Here is a 22,213-nt window from a genome sequence, read left to right on the forward strand (position 1 = left end):
AAGGCATACTTTTTCAAAGCATGAGAGAGCCAAACCAATGGACAGCGGACCCAAACTGTAGGCTAGTTGCAGTAAAATATGAGGTGAATGTTTATTTGCTTCTAGATATTCTCAGAGGATTAATCTGAAGGCCAGTTAAGGAAAGAGATGTGTTATTTATAAAAGGTGGAATACAGTCTTCAAAATAATGCTTACGTTCACCTAAAAACAATATGAAATATCGGGTAAAGTAGTGTAATGCAAACTCTCATTTTGGCACCAAAATCTGGCATGTGTGCCTGCACCCGGTCTGACACAATAGATGCGGTTACATGCAAAATAAGGGGCTCATTCTCAGGCTGTGTGTAAGGGAACTTACTGCCCTTGCATTGCAGAATCTCTTCTAATCTGACTTTTTCTGTTTTCTTTCTCACAAACATCAATGGCCTATCTCATTTTAAGGCAGGAATTTTAGAGATAAATCCAGGATCAAAGCCAATGTTGGGTAAAATCACACACAGTTTTAGCCATGTGACCTAAATTGCCTCCCACAGACAAGTCAAGCAAATCAGACAACTACTGCCAAACAGAAACTCCTGTAGGCTGCCAATCCACATAGGGGCTACCAATAGCAATCACAGCCCTTATTTGGCAGTGTACCCCCAGGAACTTATGCTTGTGTTGCCCCCCATCTCTTTTTACATCTAAATGTTGCTCACAGGTGAAAAAGGTTGAGGACCCCTGGTCTAGACAGTATATGTCAGAACATCACTATTGGCAATGAAGGTGACCATGATATAGGATCCCCCCAGCACTGCATACACGTGCAACTATGATCAGGGTGCCACAGATATGTGCAGTCCAGGCAAATTTGGAAGGCTTGAGCAGAAGCAATTTACTTTCTAGCCTGTGCCGTCAAAAAGTGAATCTTGTCTTCTGTATAGGGTTGCCAGCCTTTTTGGGGGGTGAAAATAGGCAAGGGGCAGGCCGGTGATGTAGGGGGGAGGGTGGCGTAGGGGGTGGGACTGATGACGTGGCGATCAGTGATTGGTGGATAGAGGGCAGCGGATGAGTGGTTTAGTTCTCTTTTTATTGATTATATTTCTTATTGCCATGAGAATATTACATTTTTTTTTTGTTTTCCCAACAGTTGCCTTTTAAGCCAATGAGCATGCCATCTTGATTTTGACATTCAGGTCAGTCAAAGGGAAAATGAATGGATTGTGTATCAAGGTGAGACTTCGTACTGTATCTGAAAATATTAGTTTGTATGCCATTGCAATAACCCTTTGGTCACATAACAATACAGGACAAAAGTTAATTCAGATAATGAGGGATTTACACAGAATAGTTAAAACTTGTGATATCAGAGAAAGGAAGATAAAAGGATTGAGAGAACAAGGGCAAAAGATAATCTGCAAACTATTTGGTTATTCCAACAGGCAACCACTTCTCATGCTGGAATGTTCAGGACACATGAATTCCACTATTAACCCAAAAAGCTCATTCATTCCAACAGACTTTGTCATCAAACCTGGTGATACATACTGGCACTTCTGTATGATCATAAGCAATGTTCTGTTTTTAGGACTTTTGTAAAGAAAAGAAGAAGAAGCCACAAAACTGCAGGGATTGATGCAAGGCCCCCAAAAGGGGCTATTTTGGGGGCAACAATAAGAAATGGGTTTTACGTTCAGTTTACTATAATGGAAAATGAAACATTTCTGACATTTGTCACAAAATATGAAATTAGTGTAACTCATAAATGACGTGTCAGTCTGCAACAAATTAAACTTATTTTGCCTAGCTAAAATGCTGAATGTTCAAGAATCAAACTAAAAAACACAAGAATCATCTGGACACCAAGGGGTATCCTTTAATAAAGTCTGTTTTTTTTCTCATTGGCCTTAAAGGGGAAAAACAAATTTTTAATGGAAAAAAAAAAATAGAATTTTTCGTGAATTATTAAACGCAGAGGGTGTTAAAATTCCAAAAAAAAAAAAAAAAAAAGTACTCCCAACTCAGACCTGCCGAGTTCATGTAGAAGTCAACGGCAGATGGTCCAAAGATATTCCGATTTGTTCTGGATTTCTGAAAAAGTCACGGTATTCAGGCATCAAATCAGAAAAAAATCACAGTATTTAGTTTGTTCTGGATCTATAAATTTTAGGGAAAAGCTTTTGATAAATAATCTGGTCATTTTCAGAAAACTGAGAAATTTTCAGATTTTGATAACCAAACACCTTAAACTGGGGGAAAAAATAAAGCAACAAAGAAGGAAGATAAGAAGCCAGTGTAGAGGACACGGCAATAAAAAGCCACAGAAATGAATGAGAGTTTGTGAATGAGACACTTACTATGGGCTGGTCACTTCCAATATGAAACAAGCGCTGAGACTGCAGGATTTATACACGTGGAGGAGTCAAACGACAGTTTCACTACAGACAGATAAGCAACTGTACTTTGGGTCCCAGCCAGACACAGGGGCGGGGCCTAACATGCTTGCATCATAGGAGGTGTGGCACGACTTTCACCTATACTTCACCCTCTTATTTTCTGTTATTTACAGTTCTTGCCCTAAATAAAAATGTATACCACAGAACTAAAACAAAAAAAAACATTTTAAGCATGCTATTAGGTGGAAGCAAGGACTTGTATTTTATGTCCCTACAATGAAGTTCACAGATTCTCTTTGTATGTGTGATTTGCGGGCCGGGCCGAAACCAACAGGACCCGTGGGTCGTGCGCGTTTGAATTAACTACCACACAAAATCTTCGGGTCGCGGTCGGTATCTTCTCCATGCTCTCCCCGCCCACGAACTAGCACTTCCAGTGCTGAAATTTATAGACTTGTGCACGCCCCTTTTGTGACATCACTGCGGGGTGGGTTGGGTCTATAGAGAGGCAGCAGCAGGCCAGGGTGGGTGCAGGTCTAGAAATTCTCGACCCGCACATCACTATTGCACTGAATCCAGGATTCGGCCTTTTTCAGCAGGATTCGGACAAATCCTAATTAGAGAACGGGAGGAAAATCACGTGACTTTTTGTCACAAATCAAGGAAGTAAAAAAAAAATCCCTTCCCAACCCTAGGATTCGTTTCGGTATTCGGCTGAATCTTTCGTGAAGGATTCAGGTGGGTTTGAACAAATCCAAAATAGTGGATTTGGTGAATCCCTAGTAGGTAAATTCTACAATGCAACAGTTCACTAGAATAAAACTTTACAGAGACTGGGCAGTTAACATAACATTTACCATACAAACTATTTCAATGTATGGATTTCACTTCTTTGGGTTTCTTTGCTAGAAATGAGTAGAAAAGAAATCACTGCAGCACCTCTTTGTTGTAAAAGTGAAAAGCTGTGTTTATTCAGTCAGAAAAACAGGCAGCGTTTGGGGCTTAATCTTGCCCTTTCTCAAGCCTCACACATCTTTTCATTATTTGGATAATCTTTGCTAGAAAGGAGTCTCTGTGGGTCTCTTCAGGCAGGACACGTGGTCCCTGCACAATAATGTGTTTAATTAGTGAGGGTAGATACTCACAAGTATTTATGAGGTTACAGGTTAAATGATCTGCCTTTGAGGTCTCATGCTAGAGACCTTGATTCAATTCCCTTAAACTTGTAGTGAACCCAGACACAAGAAGGTTCAATTCCCTCCAACTCCTGGTCACTAAATGTCCTGGTATCCCACCATACTTCTTATGCCTATCATGGCTGCATGGATTACTGTAAAAGCTCTTTATCCTACAGTAGAAAAGCACTATATAATGAATGCCTCTTCTTTTCCTTACAAAATGCATGCATATTTAGAGGTGAATTAAAGAAGTACAAGTGCTGCTCATTATATTTTGGGGTTCTGTACTAGTGCAAGGCAAATACAGACCTATAGCAGTGGATATTGGCGTCTCCAAGGATGCCCATAGTAGTTTCAATCTTTTCTGCCATTTAACAGCTATCACTTACCAGAGTTTAGGGACTAACTCACAATGTACTGTAAATACAGAATATAAATGTCACAATACAAAACTCATTTGTAATCCAATCAGCCCCGTAGCATCTGTTCTATGACAGACAAACCTAATTATCTGCTTCATGGTTTGCAAAAACATCTAAGCTTAGCTTTTCAACCGCAGCCTAGAGCACACTGAGCATGTGCAGGGTCACCGACACTCCTAACATGACCCAAGATGTAAGCTCCTGTGACAAAAAAGGCCCGAAACATTATTATATCTATGATAAATATTTAGGCCAGTGCAATCAGTTTAGGTATTTATTTTAGGGTTAAAATGCTTTCTGCATGCAGCACCTATGCTTACTTTATATATTTGACAAGCACACAAATGTCTTGGCTTATAAAACATCCCTGTCAAGTGTGACAATCATGCCCCGTTATCTGCCTTCACCTCTTATGTTGTTAGGGATCTATACCCAATGTGGCCACCCGTGTGCTAGACCAAATCAGGCTGGCCAATCACTGACATTCACCTAAATTCATACCGCTCAACTCTCCTGTTTTTTTGAGGGACAGTCCCAATTTTGACAGCTCAACCCGCAGTCCCGGAATTATGGAAATGTCTTTCTCTTTGTATCTTTTTCTGCCTGTTCAGTGCAGGAGAGCAAAGATTCTAACTTAATTGGCTTTTGGCAGATGGGGCTAGTGGCCTGCATTTGAAAACTGGAAAAAAAGTCAGAAGGCAATAAATAAGCAAAACCTCGACTATATTCTCCTTTAATCACAGAACATGCAAGGCATAGTGAGGAGATTTAAAGCATGACACCATATGGTAAAGTGGAGTCCTTACAGTTATACTATGGGTCCTGCTTACTGTCAAAATATGAGCTCTGCCAAGGCTAAGAATATTCCATGGAGTGGTTTTCAGTCTGGCGTGAGATTTGCAGACCAATAAGAACTCACACAAACGCTTCCCACTATTTCCCATTCAAGTGAAAGGACTCATGGAAGGTTATCATGGGTGCTTAGCCTACTAGGAGTTTTCTAACCTGAGCTGAAGTTAGACTTTGGTCTGCTTGTTGTACCAATATGAACAAAGGTCTCCCAAAGTTACTGAGATTGTGCTCTCGTTTGTGAAGTAATCAAAGGCAGCCCTATGAGGGGACTATTAAAGGGACAGAGATAAGGGAGGGGGGGGGAGACAGGTTAACCTTCCATATATCTGAAACTATTTTTTAATAGGCTGTATGTAGAGAATGGTATTTAACTGTATATCACACACACCAGTTAATGACTTATTTCTCATTTTTGTATATGCTAAACTAGTGAACATTTTTATTTTTACCGTTTTAAAATTAAAATATTATATATATATATTAAAATGACAGTAGGATCAAATGGGACCAACACTACAAAAAGAGTTTATTGGAAGTGTAATATTTTGGTAGTGTCCAAAAGAGGAGCAGCTAGCTGCAAAACGTTGCAACATCAAATCCCGTTAAATGTTATGATTTAAAAGTCTTCACCTGGCCCTACACAGTTCAGTATGATCCATATTGTGCAGGTCAAGAAAAATTCAACCCGCACATGACCCGTAAAATGCACCAAATCTGTACTGTGCACGCTTCTGGTCCCAAGACAGGGAATCTTCAGGAGCACAATGGATGGCCAAACTCCCACCTGAACCTGCCTAACTGGTGGTCAACCCTTGGGTCACAGTGGGTTTCATGGGGCAACCTGCACATCACTAGTTCATAAGTTTTTCCAAACGAGCTATTCGGCCAATGAAACTCTTTTCTCACAGAACTAGTGCTGACTGTCTAATAACAAAATGCAGGTCGACCAGCTATCCCCTGACAGGTGTACAGGATAATCTAAAAACTCATGAAGGTTGCATTTTTTAAGTTTTGCAGGATTTGGAAAAATTGTATAAAAATGTCAAATTAAACTGGACCACCACATGTAAAGTGCAGATACAGCCATTTCATTAACTAAATAATTAAGAGCAAATTTTTGTTTGCCATAAACATAACTGTGGCCTCCCCAGGTTTCTGGTTCAAAACCATCAGTTAGGCTAATATTTTTCATTTACTAACTTGTTTTTCCCTATGTGTTCTGTTAGTGCATTGTAAAAATATACAGCAGCACTAGTAATGGGCATTGAGGAATGTCGGAGGTGTGTCTGGCTACTCATACTCCATTGGAAAGTTAGCAGATGACCTCTGCCGGCAAAACTCAAGGTTACTGTTCACAGGACCGAATCTCACATGCTGAAGGAGAAGACTGTGGAGCTGAACAAACAAAACCAGAGATAAGTACTTCTAAATCACACAGTCAATGGCTTGTTTTACATCGGGTTGTTTAAAATGAATTATTTAATGCAGAAATGTAAGAGAGGCTAGGAAGGTTGCCCATAAGTGCTACGGCACACTGCGGTGGAAATCGCTTGTGGAGAAAATCACAGGTACAGGCCAAAACCCCCATGTGTGTGTGTATTGACAACAGGGAATTACTCCTTTCACAAGGGGAACATTTTAGCCGTAAAAACACTGCAGCTTGGATTTTTCTCTGGCTCAAATGTGCAGCAACAGGTGTATTGTTCCCATCAGTGGCTCATAGAGGCCGTCTCAGCCCATAGCCGACTTTTATCCACATAATTTGTGCCATAATCCTAAAAGCCTGTGTAATAAATAATCTCTTTACTGTTATGTATAAAAAGTCTAATGTGTTTTCCTAGGTCAATACAACAGGTAAAGTATGTTACAGTAAAATAATGGTGCAATGGAGAATACAAAGTTTTCCTATTTTTAATGTGTATGTCAGTTTATGAAAAGTAAGATGTAAATTAATTTTAAAATCATTTCACTTTTTTTTTTTTAATACAAATCCTACCCAAGAAATGTAAATATTCAGGATTGGATGTAAAACTTCTGCAGCAATTGCAGGCAACAGTGTACTTTTTGTTTGCAGGTCTTTATACGGAATAGTAAAGCCCAATAAATATTTATATTTTCTTTGTGTAGGTCTGTGCAATATCTGCAATTATATATTTATTACCAGGGTGTTCTCTTTAGTTGAAATAGATCGATGTTATGGGCTATGTACAGACTGTACTACAGGATTACAGCAGACCACTCCAATAATCTAACTGCAGCCCCTGTTACTACATTACTGGCCCCTAGCTCAAGTAAATGGTGTCATATATAAAGTAATGGCTAGCTGATATGAACAGCTGTCAGATCTCTGGCCTAGTCCCCAGTGCAGCTCCCTTGTCTGTAATATAATCATTCCAGAGCATGAAAGCTGCAGGGGTATAGGGAGTCTAAGCAAATGACTTACCATATAAAGGATACCACAAATAGGGGGATTTCTGGCCCACATTAATTACCGCTGGGATAAATAAAAAGACAAAGAATGCATTTTTCACACAGGTCCATTAAATTTCAGCATAAAAGACATTCCCATAGAGTTCTTTCAGCATGAGCTTTTTTATCGGCTTTGACTTTTTAGCATTCCCCCACATGAAAAGAAATAACTCCGCACTAAAGGGCAGATATATAATCTCTTATCTCACTGCTGGGTACATGCACCTATACACGTTCCTACCAACTTGTAGTGAACTCAACTTCACATATTTAGTGCATAGGGATGAATGGTTTACTGCCAGCTTAGACCTGGGGCTAATTCCATGGTTCCCCAGTATGTTGCTCCTAGGATGCAATTAGTCCAAAACTGCATGCATTCTAGCTCTATGTGCTGCAACATGTGGCTGCTACTTTGCAAGTGACTGCAATGATGCTGGCAAAAAACAGTGTTGTTGAAAAGATAAAAAGCAAATTGCATCAGAAAGTACTCTTTGCACTTGTATAGTAAACAGTGGTGTAATTAGAGTGCGCTGAGCAAAAAAACCTCCAGAGGGGCCCGGCGCACTCTGATCCCCATCCTCCTACCCACTTCACTCCCAGCCTCCATCCCACCTGACTTGCGTCCAGCTTTCTCACCCGTAAGAGAGGCTGGGGAGGTGGGGTTTTTTTAACCCTGGATTTCTAGGTGGTGATTACCCAGGATTGCAGAATGTAATTAATTTCATACACAGCAATTCAGACTAAATGTGAAGGGACAGCTATTGCATGGCCCATAGAAGGGATTTCCCACCTGTCCGGATTTGACCCAGGCAGCCCGGGTTTTAGAAGGGTCTGCCCATGGAAAACCGGGCAGGATCTCCCTTGATTGATATGGCGATTAGCTTATCGCTGATCTCTATGTCATAGCCCTGCCCCGTGATGTTTCGCATTCTGCCCGCAACATCACTGGCCCAACCCTCTGACATGATGGCTCCACCCCCTGCCTAGATCGTTGGCCACGGGAAGGTGACAACTCTACGCTGAGCACTGAAGCTTCCCATGTTTCAAGGCTATAAGAGCGATAGCACACAGGGTACTTTGCCTTTGAAGGGGAAATGGATTTCCCGTTGATGACAATGTCTTGGCATTACATAGAAAACACAAAGATGGAGAAAAGACAAACAGCCAGTGCACTGCCATTCACTCCTTGATACAAACACACATGTATACTTTCAGGTTTATATGCCAAAAATCTGCTCCTCGTGTGCCTGCCATGCACTTGTCAGACGGATGGGAGTGCATTTATAGCATTACTGGTATGAAATAATTCATATCATTCATATAAGTGTATAAAAATAATAGGGTAGGAGCTTAAAAAGGGAGATTCCCCCACCCCTCCCCAAAATGATTCTAGTGAGAGTACACATTTTCAGTTTGGTATAACAACCTCAGTGCTACATACAGGGGGCCCAAATGGTTAGACACCTGCAAATGTATAACCTGAGAAACTTAGGGTTTAACCAACTAGCAAATGTCAAACATAGCGGACAACAAAAACACATGCAATGCATTTAATGATAGGTTAAACAATGATGCAGTAAAATACATGTTTAGAAGTATTTTGTCTTCATACTAAGAACAAAACTCCAATTAAGCGCTTACCTTAATATTGGGTTACTCCGATTTCAGTATTTCCACCTAAAAGAAAAACATATATTCATATAAATATACTTGTATATTCCTACCTGCTGCATGAAGCGCATGAAATCCAACGATAACTGTTAATATTCACTCTTTTTAGCTTCGTTATGTGTGAGCTGACCCAAAACTAACAAGACTTTTGATCTTATGGATGCTTGCAAAGAACAAAGGAAAAAGTACTCCAATAATAACATTAAATCAGCATTCCAACACAGAGGGATGCACTCAGTTTCACTGCAAAGCGTGTAGAACTCTGGTGTTCCCCTGCAGTGCAAAAACATACTGTACCAACCTTATTCTGTGGGAATGACTGCATGCCTTCAGCAGGGAAAATTAGACTAATTTATATATATATATATATATATATATATATATATATATATATATATATATATATATATATATATATATATATATATATATATATATATATATACATATATATATATATATATATATATATATACATACATACATACATACATACATACTCTACATGCGTAGTAGGAAGGCAAAGATAGAAAATGAGGAACTGATTGCAGCACAGGTCAAAATTAACCACAAAAAAAAAAAAAAAATAGTAAAGATATGCTGGATGAGAGTGTGGCTACATTAAATAAGGACAATAATTTGGTTTTAAAGGATAATGAAAAATGAAACGCAATTGGTTAATTTCTTTAGTGCATACAATAGAGGAGTAAGAGTTTCTAGATCCATTTGATAGAGGCATGGACAGCTCATCAATTCAGTGGCTGATGCGGGATATGGTACAGAAAACGTTTATTCAAAGTTCATGTGAACAAGGCACTAGCGCCTGAGAGAGAAAGAGAGAAAGAGAGAAAGAGAGAAAGAGAGAAAGAGAGAAAGAGAGAAAGAGAGAAAGAGAGAAAGAGAGAAAGAGAGAAAGAGAGAAAGAGAGAAAGAGAGAAAGAGAGAAAGAGAGAAAGAGAGAAAGAGAGAAAGAGAGAAAGAGAGAAAGAGAGAAAGAGAGAAAGAGAGAAAGAGAGAAAGAGAGAAAGAGAGAAAGAGAGAAAGAGAGAAAGAGAGAAAGAGAGAGAGAGAGAGAGAGAGAGAGAGAGAGAGAGAGAGAGAAAAAAAAAATGGCTAATAGATTGTGTACAGAGGGTGGTTGTCAATGGCTCATTCTCTACATGGAGTAAAGTTCTTTGTGACGTTCCCACAAACATTTGCAATAAGAACCTCCATACACTAGGTTCTGCTCCCTTTCCCTTTGTAGGTTCACAGCACTTAAACAGTAACGTCAAAAAATAAGTGTTTTAAAGAAAATATCATGTACTGTTGCCCTGCACAGGTAAAACTGCTGTTTGCGCTTAAGAAACACTACTATAGTTTATATAAATAAGCTGCTGTGTAGCAATGGGGGCAGCCATTCAAAGGAGAAAAGGTTACACAGTAGATAACAGATAAGCTCTGTCTGTCTAATGGTGTTATCTGTTATCCATTAGTTAACCTGTGCCAAATAGCCGTTTTTACCGCCATTGCTCAACAGCAGCTTGTTTATATGAACTATAGTAGTGTTTCTGAAGCAAACATCAGTTTTACCAGTGCAGGGCAACAGTACATGATTTTTTTTTTACTTTAAAACACTTAAAAAATTTTGGTGTTACTGTTCCTTTAAAGGAAACTGGCTCTTTCCACCCAAAGCCAAGCAAACAAAATAATAGAGTATGCGGTGTACAGAGGCCCTTCAAGCAAATCCCTTATCCACAGGGGAGCATTAAATGTTGGGTTGGATAAATTGCTAGCTGTTTTTTTTTTTTTTTTATAACTCTTTATTTAGAATTTTGTCAAGCAATTATGTAAAATTGTACAATCATGTTATTTTTCACATCACAGTAGGTGGTTCAATGATCCATTATATACTATAGCGTATTCTATTCCCCTGGAGTGGGGACTGTTTACATAGACCATTTAGTTAGTACAATCATTTATAGCTAAAGAGAAAAATACATAAAACATGAAATAAAAGACAAGAAGAAAAAAAAATTAAACTTTAAACCATAAACCATCTGAGCCCGGGGGGGGGGTCCTAGGCTAGCTGTTTTTCTATGATTCTCAAAAGGTGTTTAAAGGGATCCGGTCATCAGAAAACATGTTTTTTTCAAAACGCGTCAGTTAATAGTGCTAGAGCAAACAGATTTTTTTATATTCAATTTTGAAATCTGACATGGGGCTAGACATATTGTCAATTTCCCAGCTGCCCCTAGTCATGTGACTTGTGCCTGCACTTTAGGAGAGAAATGCTTTCTGGCAGGCTGCTGTTTTTCCTTCTCAATGTAACTGAATGTGTCTCAGTGGGACCTGGATTTACTATTGAGTGCTGTTCTTAGATCTACCAGGCAGCTGTTATCTTGTGTTAGGGAGCTGCTATCTGGTTACCTTCCCATTGTTCTGTTGTTTGGCTGCTGGGGGGGGGGTGATATCAGTCCAACTTGCAGTACAGCAGTAAAGAGTGATTGAAGTTTATCAGAGCACAAGTCACATGACCAGGGGCAGCTGGGAAATTGACAAAATGTCTAGCCCCATGTCAGATTTCAAAATTGAATATAAAAAAATCTGTTTGCTCTTTTGAGAAATGGATTTCAGTGCAGAATTGTGCTGGAGCAGCACTATTAACTGAATCATTTTTGAAAAAAAAATTTTTTTCCTATGACAGTATCCCTTTAACTTCTTTTACCATTTAAGAAAAACAGAGATAAATTATACCTTGTGGTTTAGAGGTTAGGTTCAGTTTTATTTGCTGTCCTGCTTATGCCCCAAAGATGTAAAACTCCAATTTACAAAAAGACCATTAAAAAAAATGGTCTAAAAGCCATCAAATGATTAGATGTAGTCCCCATTAATTACTGGTGAAAAACAATTCATTGAAAACTGGGAGTTTAAAAAAAAACGACAAAAGACAAAACTGCTCCACATTTAACTGCAATTCAAAATAGGAATAAAAGAATGAGCATACAAAAAAAAAATAGAAATCTTTGGGTCAGAATGTTAAACTGCAGTCAAATATAGGAGACAGTTGGATAGCTCAAAAAACAGGCTACAGAGTAAACCATATTGTATAGGGGGCTCATTCACTAAGATCAGTGCTGAAATGCAGTTTAGCGCCTATGTTTGTAAAGACGCCTTTATATGTACAAATCTGAAACACGACTGCCCATTGAAAAGAAAGTAGGATCAACTTCAATAAAAACTTCCTCCTGGCAATTTTGAAAAGCCGCTGCTCAGGATGAAAACGAGTTAATTCTAGAAATTTGCAGTGCATCAAGTGTAGAGACCTACTAGCGAAAATGGGTTCTATATTAATTAATTCTCACTAGAACACCTTCAATATCTTAATCGCTTCCTCAAGCACGTATACATATTTCAGGCTGGGAAATTAGGTTTTAATGTGCATTACTTTTAAAAGTGCTATGTAATAACTTAGCGCTAGAGCCCAAATAAAAACTAATTAATGGGTAGTAGAAAAGTTTCCTCCCCTGTGATCAGGTTAATGGCTGTTCCTGACAGTATAGGGCCACAGTCACACACAAACCATTAACATTAAAATCCAACACACAACACACAGCAAACACAACTTAAACACTTGGGTAAATACCCTAACAAAGACGAGAAGGTGCAGGTATAATACACAATTAACAGTGCTGACATAATTAGGTTTCATCCCTTGAGTTAATGCCCTTTTTTATACAAGAACTTTATTTGCTTTAGTAGCCACAGAATGACACTGCCCAGAATTAGACAACTTGTTATCTACAAAGACCCCAAGATCCTTCTCATTTAAGGAAACTCCCAACACACTGCCATTTAGTGTATAACTTTCATTTATATTATTTATGCCAAAGTGCATAACCTGCATTTATCAACATTGAACCTCATTTTCCAGTTTGCTGCCCAGTTTTCCAGTTTAGACAAATCACTGTGCAAAGTGGCAGCATCCTGCATGGAACCTATAGTTCTGCACAATTTAGTCTCATCTGCACAAATAGAAACTGTACTTTCAATGGCCACCTCCAGGTCATTAATAAACAAGTTGAAAAGCAAGGGATCTCTCCTCTAATAAGAAATGTGTCACTTTTTGTCCTTCACATGGACCATTCTACAGTAGATCAATTCTTCCACTCTCAATGCCCTCTTCTCTAAACTATTAGAATAGATAAAAGCAAAAGGTTCCTATAGCACCTAAAGTTCTTCTCAACATTCCATTGTGCCCCACACAAGGATGGAAATTCATGCTCAGTAAATTATCTTCTTCTTACCATTTTGTCACGACCGGCACCCAATACCAGAACAAGTGCAAAGCACCCTGGTCTCGGCTTCACCAGTAGTGTGACCACCGTTGGGCTTCGGGAGGAGCCCTCAGCTTACTTGGGTGCCACCTGGACTTAACGAGGGGTACAAGGCGAGATGTTCTGGCTGGCAAAGGGGCACGACTGTTAGCAAAGTCTTTTGGGCCGAAGGTCACGGTACAAAAGGATTAGGCAGAAGGATGGTCAGACAGGCTGGGTCGAGGCAGGCGGATATCAGAATCGTCAGGCAGGCAAGGGTCATAACCAGGTTGTCAATCAAGGGGTTAAGCAGGAAGAGTTGTCGTAAGCAGGCAAGGGTCAGGATACAGAACGCAGAATAGTCAGGAACAGGCTGGGTCAAACATGGGTAATCAGACAGACAAGATACAGATCAGATGCACAAGGCTCAGGAAACCACTAGAAACAAGTTCTATCACAGGCAAAGGGCTGTACACTGAATGGCCCTTAAATACCTTTCATAATTCGCACCAAACGTGCGCCAAAACGTGCTGGCGCAAACACGCCAGCGTGCCTGCGCCTTTAAGAGGCGCGCCTTAGAAAACAACATGGTGCCGGTGCTAAGGACCATGCAGCGCGCGTCCCCGCCACACAGGTATTTTTCTTACACATTTACCATGGTAAATAAGATCCTAGCTAGGAGCTTCCAAACTGGAAAACTACAGAAGAACGTTTCTCCATAACCACTTTGTCATCTGCTGAAGTGCTGATAGAATTACTGTAGAGGTTTTCGTCAAAGCTCTATTTCAAGTAGAGCAAATATTTAATTGCCCAGTTCAGGCATCAACAGGCATCTCGTCACATTTGCTTCCTTTTTAGAATTTGACAGGGGGCACAATGATGTATCTGAAGTCTAGATGTCTCACTTATTACAACTAAAAGATCAGTTTCTCCCACCGACATTTTTATATTTATCCAAGCTTTTCCTCTTAAATAGCACGGAGCTCAGAGGTTGCGAGAATCAATGGGGCACACCACCATTTTCCATGGAAGATTTTGAATCTCAGCTTGAGAAGTCTTGAATAAATCAAATCAACTTGATAAAAGCCTATGTGAATGTTGCGTAACTTGAGAATTATCAGGGGTCTTCATGCACAAGAAATATACTAGAATATAAGTAGGACCATTGCTCAGCAAACAAAACTGTACTCTGGACAAGTAAGATGAATCAAGGAAAACAAGATCTACCCTTGCCAGTACTGGAAAATATAAAACATTAAGCCACCATCTGAAGTTCCACCATGAGAGTTTTGGCAATTTTCTTCTCATACTGGTCCCAGACAAACAGAAGCAGTGCCGGGCCCACGTTCTTCCCACCCCTGAACAGGAGAAATGTTTGTAGAAGTCACATGTACATCTTGCTCCTGAGTCTAATGGAAATAATACTTCTAAGGTTTCACTGCGTTTCTCTTATCTGGATAAAGGGCGACAAGACCTTGACCTTCATTTTGCTTTGAGTTTGTGTTAGACTATTCTAATTAGGATTCTTAAAGGAGAACTAAACCCTAAAATGAATGTGGCTAAATAGCTTGTCAATAGCAGCAATGATCCAGGACTTCAAACTTGTCACAGGGGGTCACCATCTTGGAAAGTGTCTGTGACACTCACATGCTCAGTGGGCTCTGATTGGCTGTTGAGAAGCTAAGCTTAGGGCTCGTCACTAATTATCCAGCAGCAGAAAATGAGCTTCCCTGGCTGTAATATAAGCTGATGCTACAGGTTTGCTGATTACTCAATTCTGATGCTAATTGCACTGGTTTCTGTGCTGCCATGTAGTAATTATGTGTATTAATGACTAATCAGCCTTATATTGTGACATTTCTATTCTATGTGTACTGTATATTGTGAGTGGCTCCCTAAGCTCAGTAAGTGACAGCAGCACAGAGCATGTGAATCAGTGAATCAGCAGAAAAGATGGGGAGCTACTGGGGCATCTTTGGAGACACAGATCTTTACTGCTAAAGGGCTGCGGTTGCCTTGGGCTGGCACAGAAGCACAAAGACACATGACCATCAAGTTCAACCTTTTAACTGTATTTTAACCTAACTGCTAGTTGATCCAGAGTAAAGCAAAAAACACCATTACATTAGTTTTATATGTTTAGTGGTTTCTCATATATTAACAGTATTAGACTGTTTTCTCTCTTGCATTTAGAGAATGTTGTTAAGTGAAAACAATCTTATTGTTAACCAACTATACAGAAAGTGCATAAAACAGTCAGGGCTACGGAGACTCTGTTGGGCTGAAAGCCAGGTATTAGCAGTCTAAAATTGTCAAAACTTTATCCAATTTATCCCAATCAACTAAAAAAAAAAAAATCAAAGTTATACGTTCTCAGACGATTACCCTTGGTAACTGTATATCAATTTATTTGTGGGCTGTAGATCCTCAATAATAATAATAATAATAATAATATCATCCAGGCTTTTTATAAAAAAAAAAAGTTCACACATTGCCCTGATCAGTGAACAGGGTGCAGCATATTAAAAATAAGGTTAATGTAAATGAAATCACATGACCCTAATGTAAACCATGTGTTGGACACCAACTGTTAGGGTAACCTGAAGGGGTTATATTTTCCAAACCATTTGTGGAGGTTTTTGTTCCAAGCCCTCCATAACTTTTTAGTTAATTTTATTTAAGGCAAAAGCAAACAGGTCGGCTTTTGGTAACTATAGTTAAACTAGAATAAAATATATATGTCCTTAAAGCTGCATACAATTGCTTTAAAATATGCCACAATACTGTATAGACGAGGTTTTTCTAATTCTAATTTTCTATTGTTGCCAACAAGCAAAGCAAAAAGTTACAGCTCTCGGTCTCCCCTATGTGGACCATCTGCTTACTACAACTACCTCTCACCAAATTCTCATTGTTAATTCATGTTCTCAGGCAGGGTTAAAGTCATGATGGTAGGACTCTTTAAAGGGATTCGGTCATGTAATGTAGTTTTTATTTCTAAATTTACACTGCAAATAATTCAATGTACAATATAAAATGTCATTCCTGAAGCAGCAAGTGTATTTAGTTGTAATATTGGTGTGTAGGTGCATCTCAGCTCATTTTGCCTGGTCATGTGATTTCAGAAAGAGCCAGCACTTTAGGATGGAACTGCTTTCTGGTAGCCTGTTGTTTCTCCTACTCAATGTAACTGAATGTGTCTCAGTGGGACCTGGATTTTACTATTGAGTGTTGTTCTTAGATCTACCAGGCAGCTGTTATCTTGTGTTAGGGAGCTGCTATCTGGTTACCTTCCCATTGTTCTGTTGTTAGGCTGCTGGGGAGCAAAGGGAGGGGGTAATATCACTCCAACTTGCAGTAAAGAGTGACTGAAGTTTATCAGAGCACAAGTCACACAACTGGGGGCAGCTGGGAAACGGACAACATGCCTAGATGCTATAGACAACACTCCTGACGCAAGAATTTTTGTTGTCGCGGTGGATTTTTTGCCGTTAATGTCGCAGTTTTGATAATTTATTCAAAAACACAGAGACACAGAAGTGCCGCCAATCCATGCCTGATCACTACTATGTACTACTAAGGGTGACAGGTCCCCTTTAACATCTAATAACATGTTCCATAAAATAAAAAATGCAGATTTCAACTCCTCGGATAAATACAAAACTCTGAAGTAGAAGAGCTTTAGAGTGATTCTATTGTCAAAAATCTCATTTAGGCAGGTTAGAAAAGCTCCGAATTACAGAATGGCCGTCTCCCATAGACTCCATTTTATACAAATTTTAAAAACGGATTTCCTTTTTCTCTGTAATAATAAAACAGTCGCTTGTACTTGATCCCAACTAAGATATAATTAATCCTTATTGGAAGCAAAACCAGCCTATTGGCTTTATTTAATGTTTAAATGATTAAGGCATGAAGACCCAAATTACATAAAGATCCGTTATCCGGAAAACCCCAGGTCCGGAGCATTCTGGATAACGGGTCCTATATCTGTACAACAAAAGCTTCAGATTTACAAAGCTGAGCAACCTGTTAATAGAGAGAGGCCAAGAAGAATGTGAAATCTGCTAAATCCCTGAAGTGGTTTTCAGAAAGAAAGCCTGTATTTAGCTGCCGCTGGGCCCCTCATTATTCTGCTTCAGTACATCAGTCTCCCACACTAATGTTCTCTCTTCTACTTCTTTATACTCCAGTTCTGAGCAGAAAGGGGTTTTACTGGCCAACTAAGCTGCAAATTCAGCACTTAATGAAACGAATACACTATTAGACTATACAATGATCTGTGTAAGAGACAAAGTACAGCTGTATTGGACATTTTAACAACACATTTAGGGGCAGATCGAATCGAATGATTTGAACGATTCAAAGTAAAAATCGTTCGACTATTCGACCGTCGAAGTACTGTCTCTTTAAAAAATACTTCGACTTCATACTTCGCCACTTTAAACCTACCGAGGTTCAATGTTAGCCTATGGGGACCTTCCCCAGCACTTTCGATCGATCGCTTAAAATCGTTCCATCTGAAGGATTTTATTGTTCGATCTTTTTTTCCCGAGCTTTTGCGGTAAATCCTTCGAATTCGATATTCGAATTCGAAGGATTTTACTTCAAGGGTCGAATTCAAGGGTTTTTGAACCATCGAAATTCGACCCTTGATAAATCTGCTCCTTAGTGTAGTTTGCCCAGAAGCAGTAACCGCTAGCAACCAATAAGATGGTTTTATTTTAAACAGGTAACCAGTAAATACTACCTGTGGATTTGTTGCTATGAGTTACTGCTCCTGGGCAAACTTAAGAGCATTTTATTACCTAACCCAGGGGAGCCCAAAAGATAGATGGGGGATCTACCAGTAGACCTTTAGCTGATGTTCAGTAGATCTCAAGACTCTGTCATCAAACAGCTTCTCTAAATCCCCCTCCTGTTTCATTCAGATATTTTATTAAGTTAAGGGAACATAAGAAATAATGGTTTGTTAAATATAGCAATACAAATTTTCTCATAAATCAATATAATATTGAAGTAATTTTCCATGGAGCAGAATGGTAACAATACTTTTATGGATGTAGATTTCCCAGCTGCCCCCAGTCATGTGACTTGTGCTCTGATAAACTTCAGTCACTCTTTACTGCAAGTTGGAGTGATATCAGCCCCAGCAGCCTAACAACAGAACAATGGGAAGGTAACCAGATAGCAGCTCCCTAACACAAGATAACAGCTGCCTGGTAGATCTAAGAACAACACTCAATAGTAAAATCCAGGTCCCACTGAGACACATTCAGTTACAATGAGAAGGAAAAACAGCAGCCTGCCAGAAAGCATTTCTCTCAGGCACAAGTCACATGACCAGGGGCAGCTGGGAAATTGACAATATGTCTAGCCACATGTCAGATTTCAAAATTGAATATAAAAAAATCTGTTTGCTCTTTTGAGAAATGGATTTCAGTGCAGAATTCTGCTGGAGTAGCGCTATTAACTGATGCGTTTTTTGGGAAAAAATAAAAAAAAAATCATGTTTTCCGATGACAGGATCCCTTTAAATCTCACTACTATAGAAGTAGAATAGAAATGCTGCACATTATGTTTTGGGGTTCTATACTGTAAACCAATGCAATCACAGCCCTTTAGCAGTGACTATAGCGGTGTGTGTATAGATATAGATCATAAAAATGTTATTATACAGGTTGATTAGTATTTCAGATTCTCATTACATAACAGCTCAGAAACCAGCACCATTAGCACCAGAATTTAATCAGCACTGTATTCTACTCTGTTTCACACTTCTGCACAGAACCAATTTGTTAAAATCGACCCGCTTGGACCCACTACCCGATCCGCGACCCACTGACCATCAAGAAACAAAGTGCTGTCATTCTAAACGGGAAGTGACATCATTAGTAGTTGGCGTGCTCAGAAAAAAAAAAAAGAAAAGGAATAAAACTCACTACGGAGAAGACACACTACCCGGACCACGATCCGCAAAACCCCTGACCCACATCTATACCCGTGTCTGTACCTGTGGGTACACGACCCGCTGCAGGACTCTACTCTGTTTGATTACATGTGACGACCCCTAAGCTTAGCTTCTCAACAGCTGCCAAAACACAGGGTTATGGAAGATAGCTCATAGTACAAGTTGATCCAGTTCAAAAAACGTGAATCGAATTTGAATAACTCCCTAGTTGTATCCGACAAAAAAAAAAATTTCAAAAATTATAATTTTCAATTCAACCCTTAGATTTCAAAATCAGCTGACAATGTAACGTTTGGCGATACATTTTATTGGCTAACTAAATAGGTAAAAATTGAAAGCAGCCAGGCCCCTTTGTCAGGAAAAATACCAAACTTTCCATTTTCTGCATTTTTTTCAGTGGCTAACACAGTACAACATCATAACTATGGAAAGAAAAAGGAGTTGGCCAATTTCTGTTGCATCATTCCACATGTCTTACAGTTGTACCTCTTCAGACTGAATTCTGTATTGTTTAACCATACCGCCCAACATTTGGAAATAAAAAGAGGGACAAAAAAGTTGTGATTTTTGTTTGACCACGCCCATTTGTGGCCACACACCGTAATTACCAAGTTCATTTTACAAAATGTGGCAGGTTATGAAAATTTTAACATATTTGTGTTTTTTTCCAGTTATTACAGTTTTGCTAATGAGGGTGAATTGCCCTTTAAGCTGTGAGTCCAACTTTTCCCCAGGAGCCTGTTATCTTATATTGTTACAATTACTTATTTGCTTATCTAGAAATTGTTACAAAAGTATCTTATCTTCTGCTGTGGCTGTTCTGGGCTCTCTGACAAAAGCCAATTAAGTTAGAACCTTGGTTTCTTTTTCTGGCTGTTCAGTGCCGAGAAAAACTGGACTTTCCAGTACAAATGAGAGACTGCGGGTTGAGCGGTCAAAAGAGGGTCGGTCCCACTAAAAATGGGACAGTTGGGAGGTATGGTTTAGCCTTTACATGTGTCTCAATAACATGATCACGCAGGCTGAAGGAATTGTGCCTTTTAGATCAGGGAGGACTGATGAACAAGAGCAAGTCCAACGGCACATGTTCAGGAAACACAATATCAAGATGTAAACGTAACAATACGTAACAATATGGTGGCCAAGAACCTGTACTCAAGCACCAAATGTACAATGCAGAAATAAGAGTAAACATCATGAATCACTATTCACTATTGAAACCAAGCGAGTGAACAAAATAATGAAATGGAACTTGAACTCTTCTTTTGTCCTTTCACGGTCAGCATGAACAGTTCATTTGCATTTAATGCCAGACAATATTTGAACATATTCACTTTATGGACATTCCCTGGTGGGGACTTAATGAAGCTTAAATTTGCCTAAATCAGTGTGCAACTTCACAGATCTATAAAAAAAAAATGTAATATAGAGAAACGTTTTTAATACAATTCATTTACTCCGGAAAACTATATATTTTTGGAAAGCATAAAATCTGTAAAAAATAAATAAATAAGTTTCTGACTTTAAAGGGCCCTATGAACATCTGAAAGTGGGAAACAATAGCATTGGTAATAAAAGATCACTTAAAGGGGTTGTTCACCTTTAAATGAACGGTTAGTATAATGAACAGAGGGATATTCTGAGACAATTGGCAAATGGTTTTCATTTTTTATTATTTGTGGTTTTTGACTTATTTAGCTTTTTATTCAGCAGCTCTGGAGTTTGAGGAGTGTGAGAAACTAAGGGAAGTGACTGATGTGCAGCAGCAGCAGGGGAGGAGGGGAAAGAGGCCAATTAATAAGGGACCGGTGTAGAAGGAAAAGGAGAGCAATTAATAAGGAGAATGAGGTTATTAGACAAGACTGGTGACTTTACTTGCGGATAAAAGACGTGAAATAATTCCACTCCCTCCACAGTCTGTGCCCTGAACGCGTTTCCCCGGATTTGAATCTTTACCCCGGTCCCTTGTACAATGTTCTACCGTATTTACCACAAGTGGCGCAACTCGTTACTTCTTAGATCCCAGATGTAGCAGCGAATGATCCCACGCGGCAGACTCTGCCCTGCTAGTGCTCCTGTATTCACGTATATATAGTTGTATACACACATATATAGTCACACACACCCGGAACTTACAAACAACCTCTCGCACAGAAGCAGCGGCCGCTTAGGACAAAGGTAAATGAAGTGACAACGCGTTACTAACATCTCCTCACCTCAGCCTCCTGCACTTCCCTCTTCACATCCCTGTCAATGGAGACACGCCCCTATAAAAGAAACGCTAGATGTAGGCGGGGCTACATGTTAAGGCATAACTGCCGCCATGTTAATAAAGGGCAACGATGCTTCCCCGGGCCCTTCTACTCTTACGACACAGCCCCGCCCCTTCAGCACGTCATGACGCACATTCGCTAGTTGTAGCCGCACAGACGTTGTACAGTAAATTCGGTGTTTGAGTGTAAATAAGCATAATGTAACACACTGGCGCTTCTGTATTCCTTTGTGCTGTTTTAACAATCACCATCACATTTCTACTGTTAAACATATGAAATAGATCCCTCTAGTCCTGCACTGACACTGACTATCCTCTGACTTACGTAGTGTCTGACACGAACCAGCGCTAAACACTCCCGCCCATCTCTAATCACGTGTTCGTTACGTCACGCGCTGCTGCTTCAGTCAGTCACAGAGTTCACTGTAATGTCTCATGGCAGCCTGAGCTGCTGGGCCAGGGTTGTCAGGTTGGAGGTTTTCCAGGCAAATTGGGCTACTAATTTAAAGCCCAGGTGGGTTATGAAAGTACAAACTAGCCAAGGTTCAGATTTGGGCTACTTTTTGGGCCTTTGGTTAGTTTATACTTTGGAAACCAGCCAATGTTTTTTCGTTGCCCTAATGTGCCAAGCCTGTGTGTCCCAGTGCATGTTGGGTAATGTGGTTTTTGTGGCAAGTTGAATGTAAGACTACAATACCCAGCATGCAA

The 22,213-nt window shown here is 39.6% G+C and overlaps 1 protein-coding gene across 3 annotated transcripts in view; it reads right to left on the reverse strand.

The window, feature by feature from the left end:
• LOC108715122 (pyruvate carboxylase, mitochondrial) overlaps positions 1-21,579 on the reverse strand; it is a 132,270-nt gene extending 110,691 nt beyond the window's left edge. The window contains exons 1-2 of one of the 3 annotated variants that reach the window (XM_018259958.2): positions 21,450-21,579; positions 8,938-8,973 (exon numbers count right to left, since the gene is read on the reverse strand). The gene's annotated coding sequence lies outside the window, so the exon portion shown is untranslated. Of the gene's footprint in view, positions 1-8,937; positions 8,974-21,223; positions 21,321-21,369; positions 21,391-21,449 lie in introns of those variants that run through there. The other 2 variants (XM_018259960.2, XM_018259959.2) reach the window with 2 other exon arrangements.
• Positions 21,580-22,213: the final 634 nt, after the last annotated feature.

Source organism: Xenopus laevis, chromosome 4S, assembly GCF_017654675.1.
Source record: "Xenopus laevis strain J_2021 chromosome 4S, Xenopus_laevis_v10.1, whole genome shotgun sequence".
Classification (NCBI taxonomy): Eukaryota; Metazoa; Chordata; class Amphibia; order Anura; family Pipidae; genus Xenopus; species Xenopus laevis.